Source organism: Bufo bufo, chromosome 1 (genome assembly GCF_905171765.1).
Source record: "Bufo bufo chromosome 1, aBufBuf1.1, whole genome shotgun sequence".
In the NCBI taxonomy this organism is placed as follows: Eukaryota; Metazoa; Chordata; class Amphibia; order Anura; family Bufonidae; genus Bufo; species Bufo bufo.
Genome location: NC_053389.1, coordinates 119,774,656 through 119,795,228, shown reverse-complemented (window position 1 = coordinate 119,795,228; position 20,573 = coordinate 119,774,656).

Below are 20,573 nucleotides of genomic sequence, written 5' to 3'. Positions count from 1 at the left end.
CAGAGGAGGTACTTATGAAAGCCATAATCAAGGATATAAAGCCAGTATTAGGTTAATGGGCCTTGGTGAAGAATTGCTATATTCCAGGATCAGACAGAATTAGAGTGCTAGCTCCTGTGCTGCGAATCCTGTGTTTTACACTCTGTAATTACCCTGCTGTACTGAATTGCCTGCATCGACCGAATTGCAAAATCGACTGTATGCTGAGGAACTGCGTTTCCAATATTGTCTCTGCCTGCAACCTACTAAAGTTGAAGTTCTGTTTAACACCGCGTTTCCTCAAATTATTCCTGCATCCGCAAACGGCGTGCCACCGTTTACTTGGCACTGGCGTCACGAACTATTCCTACCTATACCTGCCCTTGCAGAGAGTCAGCTGTACCAGGTTAGTGTATATTGCACTACTACACCCAGAAACACCTACTACACACAACTTGAGTACACTGCACCTCTCTTTTGGCGTCACGAACAGGATTCGCACGCTTTATAGTGCAAGAAGCGTGTACTTTGTGCCTTATACAAGTGCCCTGTGACCAAAGTGACAATTTTCCTGTTTAATGAAAGTGGACTTTGTGGATTAAAAATCATACCCAAAGTGTGTCAAAAACTTCTAAAAAGCGCTGTACAGTATTGCGCTGCACAGAGGAAGAAAATCGCCGCATTGGATTGTGGTTTTGTGGACTTTAAACATTCCTGCTTGCTGTCAGTGAACAGACAGCGTTTGTACCTAAAGATGGCCGCTGAGCTGGCTGAATTTACTGCTGCGTCACCTTCATCCCGAAAAGGCGGGAAAAATTGGCGCCTTTCTGAGGAAAAGGCGGGAAGAAGGTCAAGGACAGGCGCCACGGCTTATCTGGACATTTGCATGTCTGCCAGCATGGACACCGCCTTCCCTATATTGAGATACCTGGGGGGCGGCCTCCCAGTGCAATGGGAGGAGCTGACTACTTTAATTGACGCGTCCCTATCGCTCTCCTCAGTAGGATCGAGCATGTTGGATTGTGAGCAGAGTGTTGCTGCAGCGTCCGCACCTATGATTGGAAAAATGACCGACACCGGTGTAGAGCCAGAGGAGGCTCCACCGGCCTACGCTCCGGGACCGGAGCAACCTGCCTGCCGCACCAGGGAGAAAGAACCCGAGCCCTACTATGGCTCATGGAGGGACTTTTTTCAGCCAACGTTCCAATGGTCTTCCCTGATGGCGGAGATTCGGGAGGCCGCTATCAAGCGGAATACTAAGACTAAGATCGTGTATGAGGAGCTAACCAAGACCATACATGAAAGACATACGCACACCCAACCCCGCCTGGAAAGGAGAAAGGGAGTGGTGCTGTCGTTTGACAAATCCCGTGGCTACGGGTTTATTCAGGACTATCTTACTGGCAGAGACCTCTATGTGAATCGCAGGTCTGTCAAGAGAGACTACCTCCCTTCGTACCAGCACAGCCTCCGCGAGGGAGAGGAAGTGGAGTACACCCCTGCCGAGAGCCTGCGAGGCCCCTATGCGACTGCTGTGACCCGTCCGAAGCGAGGACCTGAGGATTGGGAGGCAGACGAAGGAGAAGACTACTCTGGCTGCGAGCGAGAACCGGAACGCTCTCCAGAGCCGGCCCATCACGCCTTCCAGGAGCGGAGCTCCTTCATTGGGCCGAACGTCTTCTGGCAGCCAACCGTGTTGGAGAAATGGGTGAGCCCCTACCCTTCCCCCGAGCTGCCACGTCGGGAGAAGACACTATCTGAGCTGGAGCAGCAAAGAGGATTGAGTGCTACCTTCCAGAACATCCGGATGGGACGGAGACCTGAGGCAAGTCCAGAACCTGAAGAGGCCGAGTCTGCATCAGCGGTGACTGTACCTGCGCCGGCGGCGCCAGCAGAGAACAGCGACTCCGACACCGAGAGTATTGGTGAGCAGATCGTCCGGCTGGAGGAGAAGTTGCGGGAGTTGCGTAAGACCTACACCGCCAGGATCCAGACGCCGCCGAGGAAGGATGAGGTAAGGGTGCCTGTCACCACCCGCCGACCGCCTTCTGTTGTCACCGCTCCGTCAGTGCCCCAGACCGGACCCGCGATTGCTGTGAATTGCTGCACCCAGAGCACCGGACCGCTTGCTGCGGCGGTACCAAGTATGTCACACCCTGCAGTGATTATGCCAGGGCCGGCACGGCCCACCAGAGGGTTCACCCCTAGGCCTATGGGGCCAATACCTATTAGGGGCCCCTTTACCCTGCAGCTGCCCCCTGATACTGTTATGTGGGCGCATCCTCCTGTAGAGGAATACTACAGAAGATACCTGCCAGCAGAGCCAAGCAGCTACAATATGCCACTGTGATCAGCCTGCTAGGCCTTTGATTTATTTCTTCAGAAGGTGATGTTAACCCTTCCAGGACAGGAGTCCTATGTTGCTGGTCCTTTGTTGCAGCTGCCAGTTTGTCCACGGCTCAGTGGTAGGTGTTGACCACTGAAATCATAAAGTCAGCAAGGCCACGTTTGTTTCCAGGACCTCCTGCCTGCTTTTGTTACCCCACACCAAGTTGTGCCTGTTCCTTTGTTGCACCTTTTACCCTTCACCCCCTTTTCAGGTTGATCAGGGGTATTACAGCACTTGTCTTTGCTGTCCATTTTATTGTGCAACCTGTTACTAAGGAACCGTGCCCGGAGACAGACTCAAAAGATACCTGAGCCTCTGAGATTCTTACTCTTTTAAAGTATTGTGCCCAGAGATGGACTCCACCGCATGAGAGCCTCTGTGATTTAATATGGAAATAACCTGGGTACGGACTCATGTTTGTTATTTGAGCCTCCAAGAACTTTTATACCGTTTTCTACTGTTTTATCATGGACTTATTCATTGTCATGGACTATCCTGGTTCTAATGTTACGCTGTGCCAGGTCAGCGCCCCCGTTCCATTCACTATCCTGAGAGAAGAGAACGACGCCCCTTGTCACTACCCTGCACCTTTGCCAATTGGACCTGATGTAAATGCAGTTGAATTGCATATATGTATGCCTCTTTTTCTATTTCAGGTAGAGATTCCAGTTGGGAGACCCATGATGGAGTACGAGGGCGTACTCAGCTTAAAGCAGTGGGGTATGTAGTATACGGGAGTTGTAATACCCGTTACTACCAAAGGTCACTTGGTGTGCTGTCGTCCCTCCTTAATATTGGGGAGTTGTTGTATGTCAGTTTTATAAAATGTAATGTAATGTGTGTATTTCCCTGTCACTGAGACTTGCATGCACAGGCCTGCTGGGGGTGTAATTACAGCTTCTGGTCCATAGAGGGAGCTAGGGAGCCCTAGTTTATAAAAGGCCAGACAGGGAAGTGCAAGGCAGACGGAGTCTAGTGTCTGTAATCTACAGATGGAGATTAGATAATGTCTGAGACAAGTCCAGGCCTGAAGCCTGCTGTTCAGGAGAAGATTCCCTCCTGAATTCCTACATGCAGAAGCAGGAATACCTTAGCCTGAGGAACCATTCAGAAGCTAGGAGAGACTGAGGCAAATATCAGAGGAGCCAGAGGTATTGAGGAAACAGAGGAGGTACTTATGAAAGCCATAATCAAGGATATAAAGCCAGTATTAGGTTAATGGGCCTTGGTGAAGAATTGCTATATTCCAGGATCAGACAGAATTAGAGTGCTAGCTCCTGTGCTGCGAATCCTGTGTTTTACACTCTGTAATTACCCTGCTGTACTGAATTGCCTGCATCGACCGAATTGCAAAATCGACTGTATGCTGAGGAACTGCGTTTCCAATATTGTCTCTGCCTGCAACCTACTAAAGTTGAAGTTCTGTTTAACACCGCGTTTCCTCAAATTATTCCTGCATCCGCAAACGGCGTGCCACCGTTTACTTGGCACTGGCGTCACGAACTATTCCTACCTATACCTGCCCTTGCAGAGAGTCAGCTGTACCAGGTTAGTGTATATTGCACTACTACACCCAGAAACACCTACTACACACAACTTGAGTACACTGCAGGTGACATAAACCCCTTTTGCCGTGAATGAACCCCTGCTGTGCCTGGGTGACAGGGGCCTAAATCTCTCAAAATCCTCTGTTCTATTGCTGGGTGACAAGAACCCCCTTTTGCCGTGAATGAACCCCTGCTGTGCCTGAGTGACAGGGGCCTAAATCTCTCAAAATCCTCTGTTCTATTGCTGGGTGACAAGAACCCCCTTTTGCCGTGAATGAACCCCTGCTGTGCCTGGGTGACAGAGGCCTAAATCTCTCAAAATCCTCTGTTCTATTGCTGGGTGACATGAACCCCCTTTTGCCGTGAATGAACCCCTGCTGTGCCTGGGTGACAGGGGCCTAAATCTCTCAAAATCCTCTGTTCTATTGCTGGGTGACATGAACCCCCTTTTGCCGTGAATGAACCCCTGCTGTGCCTGGGTGACAGGGGCCTAAATCTCTCAAAATCCTCTGTTGTATAGCTGGGTGACAAGAACCCCCTTTGCCGTGAATGAACCCCTGCTGTGCCTGGGTGACAGGGGCCTAAATCTCTCAAAATCCTCTGTTCTATTGCTGGGTGACAAGAACCCCCTTTTGCCGTGAATGAACCCCTGCTGTGCCTGGGTGACAGGGGCCTAAATCTCTCAAAATCCTCTGTTCTATTGCTGGGTGACATGAACCTCCTTTTGCCGTGAATGAACCCCTGCTGTGCCGGGGTGACAGGGGCCTAAATCTCTCAAAATCCTCTGTTGTAATGCTGGGTGACATGAACCCCCTTTTGCCGTGAATGAACCCCTGCTGTGCCTGGGTGACAGAGGCCTAAATCTCTCAAAATCCTCTGTTGTATTGCTGGGTGACATGAACCCCCTTTTGCCGTGAATGAACCCCTGCTGTGCCTGGGTGACAGAGGCCTAAATCTCTCAAAATCCTCTGCTCTATTGCTGGGTGACAAGAACCTCCTTTTGCCGTGAATGAACCCCTGCTGTGCCTGTGTGACAGAGGCCTAAATCTCTCAAAATCCTCTGTTGTATTGCTGGGTGACATGAACCCCCTTTTGCAGTGAATGAACCCCTGCTGTGCCTGGGTGACAGGGGCCTAAATCTCTCAAAATCCTCTGTTCTATTGCTGGGTGACATGAACCTCCTTTTGCCGTGAATGAACCCCTGCTGTGCCGGGGTGACAGGTGCCTAAATCTCTCAAAATCCTCTGTTGTATTGCTGGGTGACAAGAACCCTCTTTTGTCGTGAATGAACCCCTGCTGTGCCTGGGTGACAGGGGCCTAAATCTCTCAAAATCCTCTGTTCTATTGCTGGGTGACATGAACCTCCTTTTGCAGTGAATGAACCCCTGCTGTGCCGGGGTGACAAGGGCCTAAATCTCTCAAAATCCTCTGTTGTATTGCTGGGTGACATAAACCCCTTTTGCCGTGAATGAACCCCTGCTGTGCCTGGGTGACAGGGGCCTAAATCTCTCAAAATCCTCTGTTCTATTGCTGGGTGACAAGAACCCCCTTTTGCCGTGAATGAACCCCTGCTGTGCCTGAGTGACAGGGGCCTAAATCTCTCAAAATCCTCTGTTCTATTGCTGGGTGACAAGAACCCCCTTTTGCCGTGAATGAACCCCTGCTGTGCCTGGGTGACAGAGGCCTAAATCTCTCAAAATCCTCTGTTCTATTGCTGGGTGACATGAACCCCCTTTTGCCGTGAATGAACCCCTGCTGTGCCTGGGTGACAGGGGCCTAAATCTCTCAAAATCCTCTGTTCTATTGCTGGGTGACATGAACCCCCTTTTGCCGTGAATGAACCCCTGCTGTGCCTGGGTGACAGGGGCCTAAATCTCTCAAAATCCTCTGTTGTATAGCTGGGTGACAAGAACCCCCTTTGCCGTGAATGAACCCCTGCTGTGCCTGGGTGACAGGGGCCTAAATCTCTCAAAATCCTCTGTTCTATTGCTGGGTGACAAGAACCCCCTTTTGCCGTGAATGAACCCCTGCTGTGCCTGGGTGACAGGGGCCTAAATCTCTCAAAATCCTCTGTTGTATTGCTGGGTGACATGAACCTCCTTTTGCCGTGAATGAACCCCTGCTGTGCCGGGGTGACAGGGGCCTAAATCTCTCAAAATCCTCTGTTGTATTGCTGGGTGACATGAACCCCCTTTTGCCGTGAATGAACCCCTGCTGTGCCTGGGTGACAGAGGCCTAAATCTCTCAAAATCCTCTGTTGTATTGCTGGGTGACATGAACCCCCTTTTGCCGTGAATGAACCCCTGCTGTGCCTGGGTGACAGAGGCCTAAATCTCTCAAAATCCTCTGCTCTATTGCTGGGTGACAAGAACCTCCTTTTGCCGTGAATGAACCCCTGCTGTGCCTGGGTGACAGAGGCCAAAATCTCTCAAAATCCTCTGTTGTATTGCTGGGTGACATGAACCCCCTTTTGCCGTGAATGAACCCCTGCTGTGCCTGGGTGACAAGGGCCTAAATCTCTCAGAATCCTCTGTTATATTGCTGGGTGACATGAACCCCCTTTTGCCGTGAATGAACCCCTGCTGTGCCTGCGTGACAGGGGCCTAAATCTCTCAAAATCCTCTGTTCTATTGCTGGGTGACATGAACCCCCTTTTGCCGTGAATGAACGAACCCCTGCTGTGCCTGGGTGACAGGGGCCTAAATCTCTCAAAATCCTCTGTTCTATTGCTGGGTGACATGAACCTCCTTTTGCCGTGAATGAACCCCTGCTGTGCCGGGGTGACAGGGGCCTAAATCTCTCAAAATCCTCTGTTGTATTGCTGGGTGACAAGAAGCCCCTTTTGTCGTGAATGAACCCCTGCTGTGCCTGTGTGACAGAGGCCTAAATCTCTCAAAATCCTCTGTTGTATTGCTGGGTGACATGAACCCCCTTTTGCCGTGAATGAACCCCTGCTGTGCCGGGGTGACAGGGGCCTAAATCTCTCAAAATCCTCTGTTCTATTGCTGGGTGACATGAACCCCCTTTTGCCGTGAATGAACCCCTGCTGTGCCTGGGTGACAGGGGCCTAAATCTCTCAAAATCCTCTGTTCTATTGCTGGGTGACATGAACCCCATTTTGCCGTGAATGAACCCCTGCTGTGCCTGGGTGACAGGGGCCTACATCTCTCAAAATCCTCTGTTCTATTGCTGGGTGACATGAACCCCCTTTTGCCGTGAATGTACCCCTGCTGTGCCTGGGTGACAGGGGCCTAAATCTCTCAAAATCCTCTGTTCTATTGCTGGGTGACATGAACCTCCTTTTGCAGTGAATGAACCCCTGCTGTGCCGGGGTGACAAGGGCCTAAATCTCTCAAAATCCTCTGTTGTATTGCTGGGTGACATAAACCCCTTTTGCCGTGAATGAACCCCTGCTGTGCCTGGGTGACAGGGGCCTAAATCTCTCAAAATCCTCTGTTCTATTGCTGGGTGACAAGAACCCCCTTTTGCCGTGAATGAACCCCTGCTGTGCCTGGGTGACAGGGGCCTAAATCTCTCAAAATCATCTGTTCTATTGCTGGGTGACAAGAACCCCCTTTTGCCGTGAATGAACCCCTGCTGTGCCTGGGTGACAGAGGCCTAAATCTCTCAAAATCCTCTGTTGTATTGCTGGGTGACATGAACCCCCTTTTGCCGTGAATGAACCCCTGCTGTGCCTGGGTGACAGGGGCCTAAATCTCTCAAAATCCTCTGTTCTATTGCTGGGTGACATGAACCTCCTTTTGCCGTGAATGAACCCCTGCTGTGCCTGGGTGACAGGTGCCTAAATCTCTCAAAATCCTCTGTTGTATTGCTGGGTGACAAGAACCCCCTTTTGTCGTGAATGAACCCCTGCTGTGCCTGGGTGACAGAGGCCTAAATCTCTCAAAATCCTCTGTTCTATTGCTGGATGACAAGAACCCCCTTTGCCGTGAATGAACCCCTGCTGTGCCCGGGTGACAGGGGCCTAAATCTCTCAAAATCCTCTGTTCTATTGCTGGGTGACATGAACCCCCTTTTGCCGTGAATGAACCCCTGCTGTGCCTGGGTGACAGGGGCCTAAATCTCTCAAAATCCTCTGTTCTATTGCTGGGTGACATGAACCCCCTTTTGCCATGAATGAACCCCTGCTGTGCCGGGGTGACAGGGGCCTAAATCTCTCAAAATCCTCTGTTGTATAGCTGGGTGACAAGAACCCCCTTTTGCCGTGAATGAACCCCTGCTGTGCCTGGGTGACACGGGCCTAAATCTCTCAAAATCCTCTGTTCTATTGCTGGGTGACAAGAACCCCCTTTGCCGTGAATGAACCCCTGCTGTGCCTGGGTGACAGGGGCCTAAATCTCTCAAAATCCTCTGTTGTATTGCTGGGTGACATGAACCTCCTTTTGCCGTGAATGAACCCCTGCTGTGCCGGGGTGACAGGGGCCTAAATCTCTCAAAATCCTCTGTTGTAATGCTGGGTGACATGAACCCCCTTTTGCCGTGAATGAATCCCTGCTGTGCCTGGGTGACAGGGGCCTAAATCTCTCAAAATCCTCTGTTCTATTGCTGGGTGACATGAACCCCCTTTTGCCGTGAATGAACCCCTGCTGTGCCTGGGTGACAGGGGCCTAAATCTCTCAGAATCCTCTGTTATATTGCTGGGTGACATGAACCCCCTTTTGCCGTGAACGAACCCCTGCTGTGCCTTGGTGACAGGGGCCTAAATCTCTCAAAATCCTCTGTTCTATTGCTGGGTGACATGAACCTCCTTTTGCCGTGAATGAACCCCTGCTGTGCCGGGGTGACAGGGGCCTAAATCTCTCAAAATCCTCTGTTGTATTGCTGGGTGACAAGAACCCCCTTTTGTCGTGAATGAACCCCTGCTGTGCCTGTGTGACAGAGGCCTAAATCTCTCAAAATCCTCTGTTGTATTGCTGGGTGACATGAACCCCCTTTTGCTGTGAATGAACCCCTGCTGTGCCTGGGTGACAGGGGCCTAAATCTCTCAAAATCCTCTGTTCTATTGCTGGGTGACATGAACCTCCTTTTGCCGTGAATGAACCCCTGCTGTGCCGGGGTGACAGGTGCCTAAATCTCTCAAAATCCTCTGTTCTATTGCTGGGTGACAAGAACCCTCTTTTGTCGTGAATGAACCCCTGCTGTGCCTGGGTGACAGAGGCCTAAATCTCTCAAAATCCTCTGTTCTATTGCTGGATGACAAGAACCCCCTTTGCCGTGAATGAACCCCTGCTGTGCCCGGGTGACAGGGGCCTAAATCTCTCAAAATCCTCTGTTGTATTGCTGGGTGACATGAACCCCCTTTTGCCGTGAATGAACCCCTGCTGTGCCTGGGTGACAGGGGCCTAAATCTCTCAAAATCCTCTGTTCTATTGCTGGGTGACATGAACCTCCTTTTGCCGTGAATGAACCCCTGCTGTGCCGGGGTGACAGGTGCCTAAATCTCTCAAAATCCTCTGTTGTATTGCTGGGTGACAAGAACCCTCTTTTGTCGTGAATGAACCCCTGCTGTGCCTGGGTGACAGAGGCCTAAATCTCTCAAAATCCTCTGTTCTATTGCTGGATGACAAGAACCCCCTTTGCCGTGAATGAACCCCTGCTGTGCCCGGGTGACAGGGGCCTAAATCTCTCAAAATCCTCTGTTCTATTGCAGTGTACTCAAGTTGTGCGTAGTAGGTGTTTCTGAGTGTAGTAGTGCAATATACACTAACCTGGTACAGCTGACTCTCTGCAAGGGCAGGTATAGGTAGAAATAGTTCGTGACGCCAGTGCCAAGTAAACGGTGGCACGCCGTTTGCGGATGCAGGAATAATTTGAGGAAACGTGGTGTTAAAACAGAACTTCAACTTTAGTAGTTTGCAGGCAGAGACAATATTGGAAACGCAGTTCCTCAGCATACAGTCGATTTTGCAATTCGGTCGATGCAGGCAATTCAGTACAGCAGGGTAATTACAGAGTGTTGAACACAGGATTTGCAGCAAAGGAGCTTGCACTCTAACTCTGTCTGATCCTGGAATGTAGCAATTCTTCACCAAGGCCCATTAACCTAAGTCTGGCTTTATCTCCTTGATTATGGCTTAAATAAGTACCTCCTCTGTTTCTCTCAGTACCTCTGGCTCCTCTGATATTTGCCTCAGTCTCTCCTAGCTTCTGAATGGTTCCTCAGGCTAAGGTGTTCCTGCTTCTGCATGTAGGAATTCAGGAGGGAATCTTCTCCTGAACAGCAGGCTTCAGGCCTGGACTTGTCTCAGACATTGTCTAAACTCCAACTGTAGATTACAGACACTAGACTCCGTCTGCCTTGCACTTCCCTGACTGGCCTTATATAAACTAGGGCTCCCTAGCTCCCTCTATGGACTAGAAGTTGTAATTACACCCCTAGCAGGCCTGTGCATGCAAGCTTCAGTGACAGGGAAATACACACATTACATTGCATTTTATAAAACTGACATACAACAACTCCCCAATATTAAGGAGGGACGACAGCACACCAAGTGACCTTTGGTAGTGACGGGTATTACAGTTCCCGTACACTACACTATTGCTGGGTGACATGAACCCCCTTTTGCCGTGAATGAACCCCTGCTGTGCCTGGGTGACAGGGGCCTAAATCTCTCAAAATCCTCTGTTCTATTGCTGGGTGACATGAACCTCCTTTTGCAGTGAATGAACCCCTGCTGTGCCTGGGTGACAGGGGCCTAAATCTCTCAAAATCCTCTGTTGTATTGCTGGGTGACATAAACCCCTTTTGCCGTGAATGAACCCCTGCTGTGCCTGGGTGACAGGGGCCTAAATCTCTCAAAATCCTCTGTTCTATTGCTTGGTGACAAGAACCCCCTTTTGCCGTGAATGAACCCCTGCTGTGCCTGGGTGACAGGGGCCTAAATCTCTCAAAATCCTCTGTTCTATTGCTGGGTGACAAGAACCCCCTTTTGCCGTGAATGAACCCCTGCTGTGCCTGGGTGACAGGGGCCTAAATCTCTCAAAATCCTCTGTTGTATTGCTGGGTGACATGAACCCCCTTTTGCCGTGAATGAACCCCTGCTGTGCCTGGGTGACAGGGGCCTAAATCTCTCAAAATCCTCTGTTCTATTGCTGGGTGACAAGAACCCCCTTTTGCCGTGAATGAACCCCTGCTGTGCCTGGGTGACAGAGGCCTAAATCTCTCAAAATCCTCTGTTGTATTGCTGGGTGACAAGAACCCCCTTTTGCCGTGAATGAACCCCTGCTGTGCCTGGGTGACAGGGGCCTAAATCTCTCAAAATCCTCTGTTCTATTGCTGGGTGACATGTGTAGTGTACGGGGACTGTAATACCCGTCACTACCAAAGTGTCACTTGGTGTGCTGTCGTCCCTCCTTAATTATGGAAAAGTTGGTATATGTCAGTTTTATAAAATGTCATGTAATGTAATGTTATGTATTTCCCTGTTACTTGAAACTTGCATGTACAGGCCTGCTAGGGGTGTCATTCCAGCTTCTAGTCATTAGAGGGAGCTAGAGAGCCCTAGTTTATATAAGGCCCAGTCAAGGAAGGGAAAGTCAGTGTAATCTGATCTAGTGTGGAGTGCAGAAGCTTCTAGAACCTGAGGAAGCTGAAAGAGGGACAGAGGCAAAGATCAGGAAAACAAGAGGTACTCAAAAGAACAGAGGAGGTACTTTATAAAGCTACAGCCAAGGATATAAAGCCAGAACTAGGTTAATGGGCCTTGGAGAAGATTTGCTATATTCCAGGATCAGACAGAAATAGAGTGCAAGCTCCTGTACTGCAAGTCCTGTGTTCAACACTCTGTAATCACCTTGCTCAAGCTGTAATTGCCTGCATCAACCGTATTACAAAATCGACTGTATGCCAAGGAACTGCGATTCCAATATTGTCTCTGCATGAAAACTACTAAAGTTGGAGTTCTGCTTTAATACCACGTGTTCCTCAATTTATTCCTGCTTTCCGCAAACGGCGTGCCACCGTTTACTTGGCACTGGCGTCACGAACAATTTCTACCATCACCTGCCTATGCAGAGAGTCAGCCGTACCAGGTTAGTGTATATTGCACTACTACACCCAGAAACACCTACTACACACAACTTGAGTACGCTGCACCTCTCTTTTGGCGTCACGAACAGGATACGCACGCTTTATAGTGCAAGAAGCGTGAACTTTGTGCCTTATACAGTTGCCCTGTGACCAAAGTGACAATTTGCCTGTTTTATTCAAGTGGACTTTGTGGACTGAAAATTATACCCAAAGTGTACCAAAAACTTCTAAAAAACGCTGTGCAGTGTTGCGCTACCCAGAGGAAGAAAATCGCCACATTGGAGTGTGGTTTTGTGGACTTTTTACAACCCTGCTTGCTGTCAGTGAATGGACAGCGTTTTGCTAAAGATGGCCACCGGCTGCCTGGAGTGAAGTTTCCCGCGCCGCTGAGGACCTTCGTGGGCGGATCCCTGCAAAGACACAGAGAGTCCCGCCCCTCTTCATCATCGCACCGCCGCGGCCCTGCTTCTTCTACGTCATCGGGTGCTCAGGACGTCCGGGATCTCGCGAGACTTGGCCTGCGCAAGCCCGGCGATACCGGTAAGCACTTGTAACCGGAGGGAAGGGGAGTGTTCCGGCCCCTTTAGTCGCCAGCGGCCACCTCTAAATAGACTACCATGTCAGAGCCAGGAGTGCCTGAGCAGCCGGCCCCGGGAGAGGTTGCGGCTCCTAATCATCCTACAGCCCCCAGCATGATGCCCTTTACCATGCCTTACTACTTCGTGGCCCCATGGTTCCCTCGCTACAGGGGAGAGACCCATACCCTAAGGGACTTTGAAGAAAAGTTGCTGGCACTATTCCGATTGTCAACTTGAAGGGAGGAATAGGAATAAAGTTGCGGCACTCACCGAAATGTATCAAAGGTGTCTTTTTATTGTGGCTTCCTCAGCAGGTAGCAGAAAGGATCCGGAGCGGACACATAGTTGCAAGCAGCGACGGCCGTTTCGCGCGCTAAGACGCGCTTCCTCAGGCCACAGATTACGTCATTGCGCATACATGCGCTTTATACGAAGTGGGTAGGGGGACGGCCGACGCCGTCAGCAAGTATCTCACTCCCACGGATGTGACGTGATAAAAATACATGCAAAACAACAGGTAAAATTACAATCCAATGGTTAATTGAGCCAAAAACAAAACAAATATAGAAAACATACAGAGGAAGGACGAATATTGAAGTGTACATATAAGGCAAGCGGCAAAATTACATCTCTATATCGAGATTAAAATGGAATAGCTAGCCTGGGCTGCGGTAGTAAATTAGAATTCCTTGATATGGACCAAGGTCCACGATATGTATATAAGGCCTCATCAAATAGGCAAAATATTCTTTGGAAAAGACAGAGGGAAAGGATCTGCTTCTACATGGGAAAGACAAGTCGCAAAAAATCCTTCCAAACATGAGCGCATGGAGTTTCACAAAAATACAGACATGTCATTTCTATCATTCATTCCTACCGCATGCATGGCCTCCGTGCGCATAATCCACCTTGCCTCCCTCTGCAGGAGCAGGCAATGCCGGTCACCACCTCGAGGGATGGGGCGGACATGCTCTATGCCTGCAAAGGAGAGGCAACGCGGATACGCGTCGTGGGCCGTGCGAACATGTTCAATGAGGCGTGGACTGCCTCTGCCTGATCGAATAGAACCAATGTGTTCGCGAATGCGCTCAAAAAGGGGGCGAATTGTCTTTCCAATGTAGAAGCGTCTACAAGTACAGAAAACCACATATACTACATAGGACGTACGGCAATTAATAAAGTCCCGTACTGTGTGCGAAACACTGCCTATTTGTAGATACCTAGAGCAGACATTAAGTGCGCAGAAGGAACAATGGCCACATCTAAAATTGCCCGTCGGTTTTTTCAACCAAATTTCATCTCTAGGTGAAGAAAAGACGCTTCTGACTAACTTGTCTTTAATTGTGGGGCACCTTTTAAATGCGACCAATGGTCTGTTTTCAGTGAAGCTGTTAAGAGTGGGGTCTCCCTTGAGAAGGTCCCAGTTTCGATTGATGGTCTGCCGGACCATTTCAGCGACCGGACTATATTGAAAAGTAAAAGCAAAACGTGAGGGTATAATACTGTTGCTCCGTTCAGTGAGCAAGGAATTTCGGTCAAGTGCAGACGCTTTTAATAAGGCTGCGGAGACTTCTCGCGGTGGATAGCCCCTACTAATGAGTCTAGCTCTAAGTTCTCCAGCTTGGCGAAGAAAACCTTCGTCCGTGTCATTGATTCTTCGCAGACGGACGAACTGCCCGTATGGAACTGCGCGTATGACTGAAGCTGGGTGGAAGCTGGTCTGGTGGAGGAGCGAGTTTGTCGCTGTCTGCTTACGGTAGCCACAAGTGTGTATCACTCCATCTTTTACCGTAACATGTACATCTAGAAAATCCAAAACTTCACCACCAAAATTGATGGTGAACTTCATGTTCATGCGATTGCATGCGTTAAGGTGGTCGACAAATGCACGACACGACTCCTCGCTCCCCGACCAGACCAAAAAAATGTCATCCACATATCTTAAGAATAGGCTAATGTGGCTCACATAGGGGTTATCCACCGCGAAAATGTAGGTCTCCTCAAATACCGCCAGGTACAGGTTGGCGAATGTGCACGAAACAGGCGTGCCCATAGCCGTGCCTAGTACCTGGCGGTACCACTGTCCATCATATTGGAAGACATTGTTTGACAAAACAAGGTCTAATGCCTTGTGGACAAAGTCAATGAAAACCGCACTCTTATTGCTTCTACTCAGGACTGTGTCAACAGCCCTCAACCCAAGGTCATGGGGTATTCTAGTATAAAGGCTCTCGACATCCAAGGACACGAGACTGAATTCCTCCCGCCACTCCAAGGCACGGAGTGCCCGGAGGAAGTCTCCCGTGTCCTTGAGGTATGTCGGAGTGCTCCTTAGTAATGGTCTAAGGAGCCAATCAATATAGCCGGATAGAGGTTCCAGCGCTGAACCGATGCCTGCCACGATGGGACGTCCCGGAGGTCGGGTGAGGGATTTATGGATTTTTGGTACGAAATACCAAGTGGGGATTTTTGGGAAGGCTGGCACGAGTTTGTCCCTAAAATTTTTAGGTAAAAACCCGTTATGTATGTGCTGATCAATAAGCCGGCAGAGTTTGGAAGATATTTCGGGTATCGGATTCCCCCTTAGCTTCTTATAGACTGTCTCCCAGCTGTCTATTGGCCTCCTCCATGTAATACTCCCTCGACATCAGGACCACGTTCCCTCCCTTGTCGGCCGGCTTAATCACCATATTTTTCTGCTTCCCTAACCACAATAAAGCATGAGATTCTTCCACCGTGAGGTTGGAAGGTGCTGCTGGATACACCAGCGCACGTATTTCTTTCAAGACTTGCTTGTGGAACAGGTCAATTGGTGAGCCGGCCGGCATGGGAGGAAGGAAGGTGGACCTGATGCCCCCTGTGTATCTACTGAAATGTTCTACTCCCTTTGTGGATTCATCAGGTTCAGTGCTGGAAAGGAAATGGATGCAGGAAATTTCTTCATCACTGAATTTACCAGACAAATGAAAATCAGTGATGGACATTGTAGCAGGAACCTCCCCCTGTAAGGGGTCGAGGACCTGAGAGGCAGTTTCAGAGAATAATCTCTTGAGGTATAGCTTGCGGATAGACAAAAACAGATCTATCTCAAAGTCAACCAGGTTGAACTGTCCAGGTAGGCTGTATCCCAGCCCCCGATTGAGGAGTGGGATACAGCCCGGGGGCAGTTCAGAGCCTGTGAGATTGAGAACCACATTTTCGGGGGGTGCTTGGATATACTGTAGAGTTCGTCAGGAACTACTGTCGCCAGGAGACCTGACGTCTTCTTCTTGTCGATTTTCTGGTTCCTCTTACTTGCTGTTCCACGTCTACCACGCCCCCTTCTCGTGCCTTTTCTAAAGGGGTTGTCATATCTTCAGTTAGATTGGCTCCGTTCCCCTCGGAGGCACTTGATTCCGAATCAGTAGCCCAGAAATTATGGCGTCCTCTCCGTGGGGCTCGTTTGGGGCGGTTTCGCTTTTTACCCCAGTCAAAGACACGATCAGCCTCGTAATCATTTTTATCTCTGATAAATTTGTCCCTCTTTCGATCTTTAATGTCCGCCTGTGTGGCAAGTAATTTTTTATTTAGCCTTTTCTCAAATCCATGGAATTGCGACTCCATGAGTCGTTTTGCGACTTGTCTTTCCCATGTAGAAGCAGATCCTTTCCCTCTGTCTTTTCCAAAGAATATTTTGCCTATTTGATGAGGCCTTATATACATATCGTGGACCTTGGTCCATATCAAGGAATTCTAATTTACTACCGCAGCCCAGGCTAGCTATTCCATTTTAATCTCGATATAGAGATGTAATTTTGCCGCTTGCCTTATATGTACACTTCAATATTCGTCCTTCCTCTGTATGTTTTCTATATTTGTTTTGTTTTTGGCTCAATTAACCATTGGATTGTAATTTTACCTGTTATTTTGCATGTATTTTTATCACGTCACATCCGTGGGAGTGAGATACTTGCTGACGGCGTCGGCCGTCCCCCCACCCACTTCGTATAAAGCGCATGTATGCGCAATGATGTAATCTGTGGCCTGAGGAAGCGCGTCTTAGCGCGCGAAACGGCCGTCGCTGCTTGCAACTATGTGTCCGCTCCGGATCCTTTCTGCTACCTGCTGAGGAAGCCACAATAAAAAGACACCTTTGATACATTTCGGTGAGTGCCGCAACTTTATTCCTATTCCTCCCTTCAAGTTGCCATTTGTCTACTATAAATTACTTTCTGCTGAGCACCACGTTGAGAAGTGTTTTCCACTGCATGTGGCCCGGTCTAAATACGGCGTGATCAGTGTATGCAGTGCCGCCTGATTATAATCTACGTCTCCCTGCATTCACTATTCCGATTGTACCCTATAAATGCCGACCAGCAAATGGAAATCCTGCTGGCGCAACTGGAGGGAGCTGCCCGCAGGGAAGTGTTATCCTGGCCTGCTACTGAGCGGAGTACTCTAGAACAGATATTCACCCGCCTCAGAGCCACTTTTGAAACTAGGACTGCCTCAGAGATAAAGATGCACTTCTTTGGCAAGAAACAGAAGTCCGGTGAGTCCCTCCGTGACTCTGCCCTATCACTTCAGGAGGCTTTAGGGGCTGTAGTTCAGATAGATCCCAAAGAGGCCGATAACCGGGACCAGACCCTAAGGGAACAATTTATAACCGGGGTGTCGAGTGAGCAAATAAGGACCCAATTAAAGATGCTGTCCGCCAAGCACCCTAACAGTGCCTTTCTGGACTTTAAAGAACTGGCTATAAAAATTCTGGGGTCCGCAGTACCTCCTGAGTTGAGCACCCCACCTGAGTCATCAGCCTGCAGACCGAAACCGCTTGTCACTAACCGAGCTGAGGCCGGCCAAGCTGTTCAAGTGTCAGCTACCGATACTATTGCCATGCTGACAGAGCAAGTAAATCACCTCACTAAAAGTCTAGAGAAGGTGTGCAGAAAAATAGAGGAATGGGAAAAACCCATAATGCTAGAAGAAGAATTCCTGTCACCTCCTAGGCCGTTCCCACCTCCTTACCAAGAGACTCACCCCAGGGATCCTGGAGGCGTAATAGAGATCGCAAGCGGCCCGTGTGTACATACTGCAAAAAGCTGGGACACACAGAATCCACGTGCTGGCAGTTAAACGGGCAACCCCTGAGGCTGAGGACCACCCCTCGGGAGGTAGAACTGCAGCGTACTCAAGTTGTGTGCAATAGGTGTTTCTGGGTGTAGTAGTGCAATATACACTAACCTGGTACGGCTGACTCTCTGCATAGGCAGGTGATGGTAGAAATTGTTCGTGACGCCAGTGCCAAGTAAACGGTGGCACGCCGTTTGCCGAAAGCAGGAATAAATTGAGGAACACGTGGTATTAAAGCAGAACTCCAACTTTAGTAGTTTTCATGCAGAGACAATATTGGAATCGCAGTTCCTCAGCATGCAGTCGATTATGTAATACGGTTGATGCAGGCAATTACAGCTTGAGCAAGGTTATTACAGAGTGTTAAACACAGGACTTGCAGTACAGGAGCTTACACTCTATTTCTGTCTGATCCTGGAATATAGCAAATCTTCTCCAAGGCCCATTAACCTAGTTCTGGCTTTATATCCTTGGCTGTAGCTTTACAAAGTACCTCCTCTGTTATTCTGAGTACCTCTTGCTTCTCTGCACTTTGCCTCTGTCTCTCTCTCGGCTTCCTTAGACTCTTTCCTTTAAGTATTCCTGTTTCTGCATAAGGGAATTCAGGAGGGAATCTTCTCCTGGACAGCAGGCTTCAGGCCTGGACTTGTCTCAGACATTGTCTAATCTCCCACTGTAGATTACAGACACTAGACTCCGTCTGACTTCTACTTCCCTGACTGGGCCTTTTATAAACTAGGGCTCCCTAGCTCCCTCTAAGGACTAAGAGCTGGAATGACACCCCTAGCAGGCCTGTACTTGCAAGTTTCATGTAACAGGGAAATACATAACATTACATTACATGACATTTTATAAAACTGACATATACCAACTTCCCCATAATTAAGGAGGGACGACAGCACACCAAGTGACACTTTGGTAGTGACGGGTATTACAGTTCCCGTACACTACATACCCCACTGCTTTAAGCTGAGTACGACCTCGTACTCCATCATGGGTCGCCCAACTGGAATCTCTACCTGAAATAGAAAAAGAGACATGCAGGCATACACTCATGTAATTCATCTGCATTTACATTTACATCAGGTCCAATTGGAAAAGGTGCAGGGTAGTGACAAGGGGCGTCGTTCTCTTCTCTCAGGATAGTGAATGGAACGGGGGCGCTGACCTGGCACAGCGTAACATTATAACCAGGATAGTCCATGACAATGAATAAGTCCATGATAGAACAGCAAAATGGATAAAACGGTATAAAAGTTTTTGGAGGCTCAAAGAACAAACATGAGTCCGTACCCAGGTTATTTTCCTATAAATCACAGAGGCTCTCATGCGGTGTAGTCCATCTCTGGGCACATTTCCTTTTAAAAGAGCAAAGATCTCAGAGGCTCAGGTTCTTTTGAGTCTGTCTCCGGGCACGGTTCCTTAGTATCAAATTGCACAATAAAAGGACAGCAAAGACAAGTGCTGTAATACCCCTGATCAACCTGAAAAGGGGGTGAAGGGTAAAAGGTGCAACAAAGGAACAGGCACAACTTGGCGTGGGGTAGCAAAAGCAGGCAGGAGGTCCTGGAAACAAACTTGGCCTTGCTGACTTTGTAATTTCAGTGGTCAACACCTACCACTGAGCCGTGGACAAACTGGCAGCCGCAACAAAGGACCAGAAACGTAGGACTCCTGTCCTGGAAGGGTTAACACCAAACTTCTTCAGTGAAATAAATCAAAGGCCTAGCAGGCTGATTCACTGTGGCATATCATAACCACTTGGCTCTGCTGGCAAGTACGGCCTGTAGTAATCCTCTACAGGAGGATGTGCCCACATAACTGTATTGGGGGGCAGCTGCAAGGTGAAGGGGCCCCTAATAGGTATTGGCCCCATGGGCCTAGGGGTAAACCCTTGGGTGGACCGCACCGGTCCCGGCATAATGATTGTGGGGTGGAATGGTGTGGTCACCGCCGCCTTAAGCGGTCCGGTAGGCTCTGCGCAGCTATTCACAACAACCGGGGGTCTCCTTTGGGGCACTGACGGAGCGGTGACAGCAGAAGGTGGTCTACGGGTGGTGACAGGCACCCTTACCTCGTCCTTCTTTGGCGGCGTCTGGATCCTGGCGGTCGCGATCTTGCGCAGCTCCCGCACCTTCTCCTCCAGCCGGACGATCTGTTCACCGATGCTCTCTGTGTCGGAGTCGCTGTCATCTGCTGGCGCCGCCGGCGCAGGTACAGGAAGCGACGGCTCGGACTCGGCCTTTGCAGGTTCTGGTGATACATCGGGTCTCCGTCCCCTCCGGATGTTTTCAAAGGTAGCACTAAGTCCTTTTAACTGTTCCATCTCTGATATGGTCTTCTCCCGACGAGGCAGCTCGGGGGAAGGATAGGGGCTCACCCATTTCTCCAACACGGTTGGCTGCCAGAAGACGTTTGGCCCAATGAAGGAGCTCCGCTCCTGGAAGGCGTGATGGGCCGGCTCTGGAGAGCGTTCAGGTTCCCGCTCGCAGCCAGAGTAGTCTTCTTCTTCTTCTGCCTCCCAGTCCTCAGGTCCTCGCTTGGGACGGGTCACAGCAGTCGCATAAGGCCCTCTCAGGCTCTCGGCAGGGGTGTACTCCACTTCCTCTCCCTCACGGAGGCTGTGCTGATAAGAAGGGAGGTAGTCTCTTTTGACAGACCTTCGATTCACATAGAGGTCTCTGCCAGTTAGATAGTCCTGGATGAACCCGTAGCCACGGGTTTTGTCGAATGACAGCACCACTCCCTTTCTCCTTTCCAGGCGGGGTTGGGTGTTAGCATGCTTCTCATGGATTGTTTTAGTCAATTCCTCATACACGATCTTAGTCTTCGTATTCCGCTTTATAGCGGCCTCCCGGATCTCCGCCATAAGTGATGACCACTTGAACGAGGGCTGGAAAAAGTCTCTCCACGAGCCA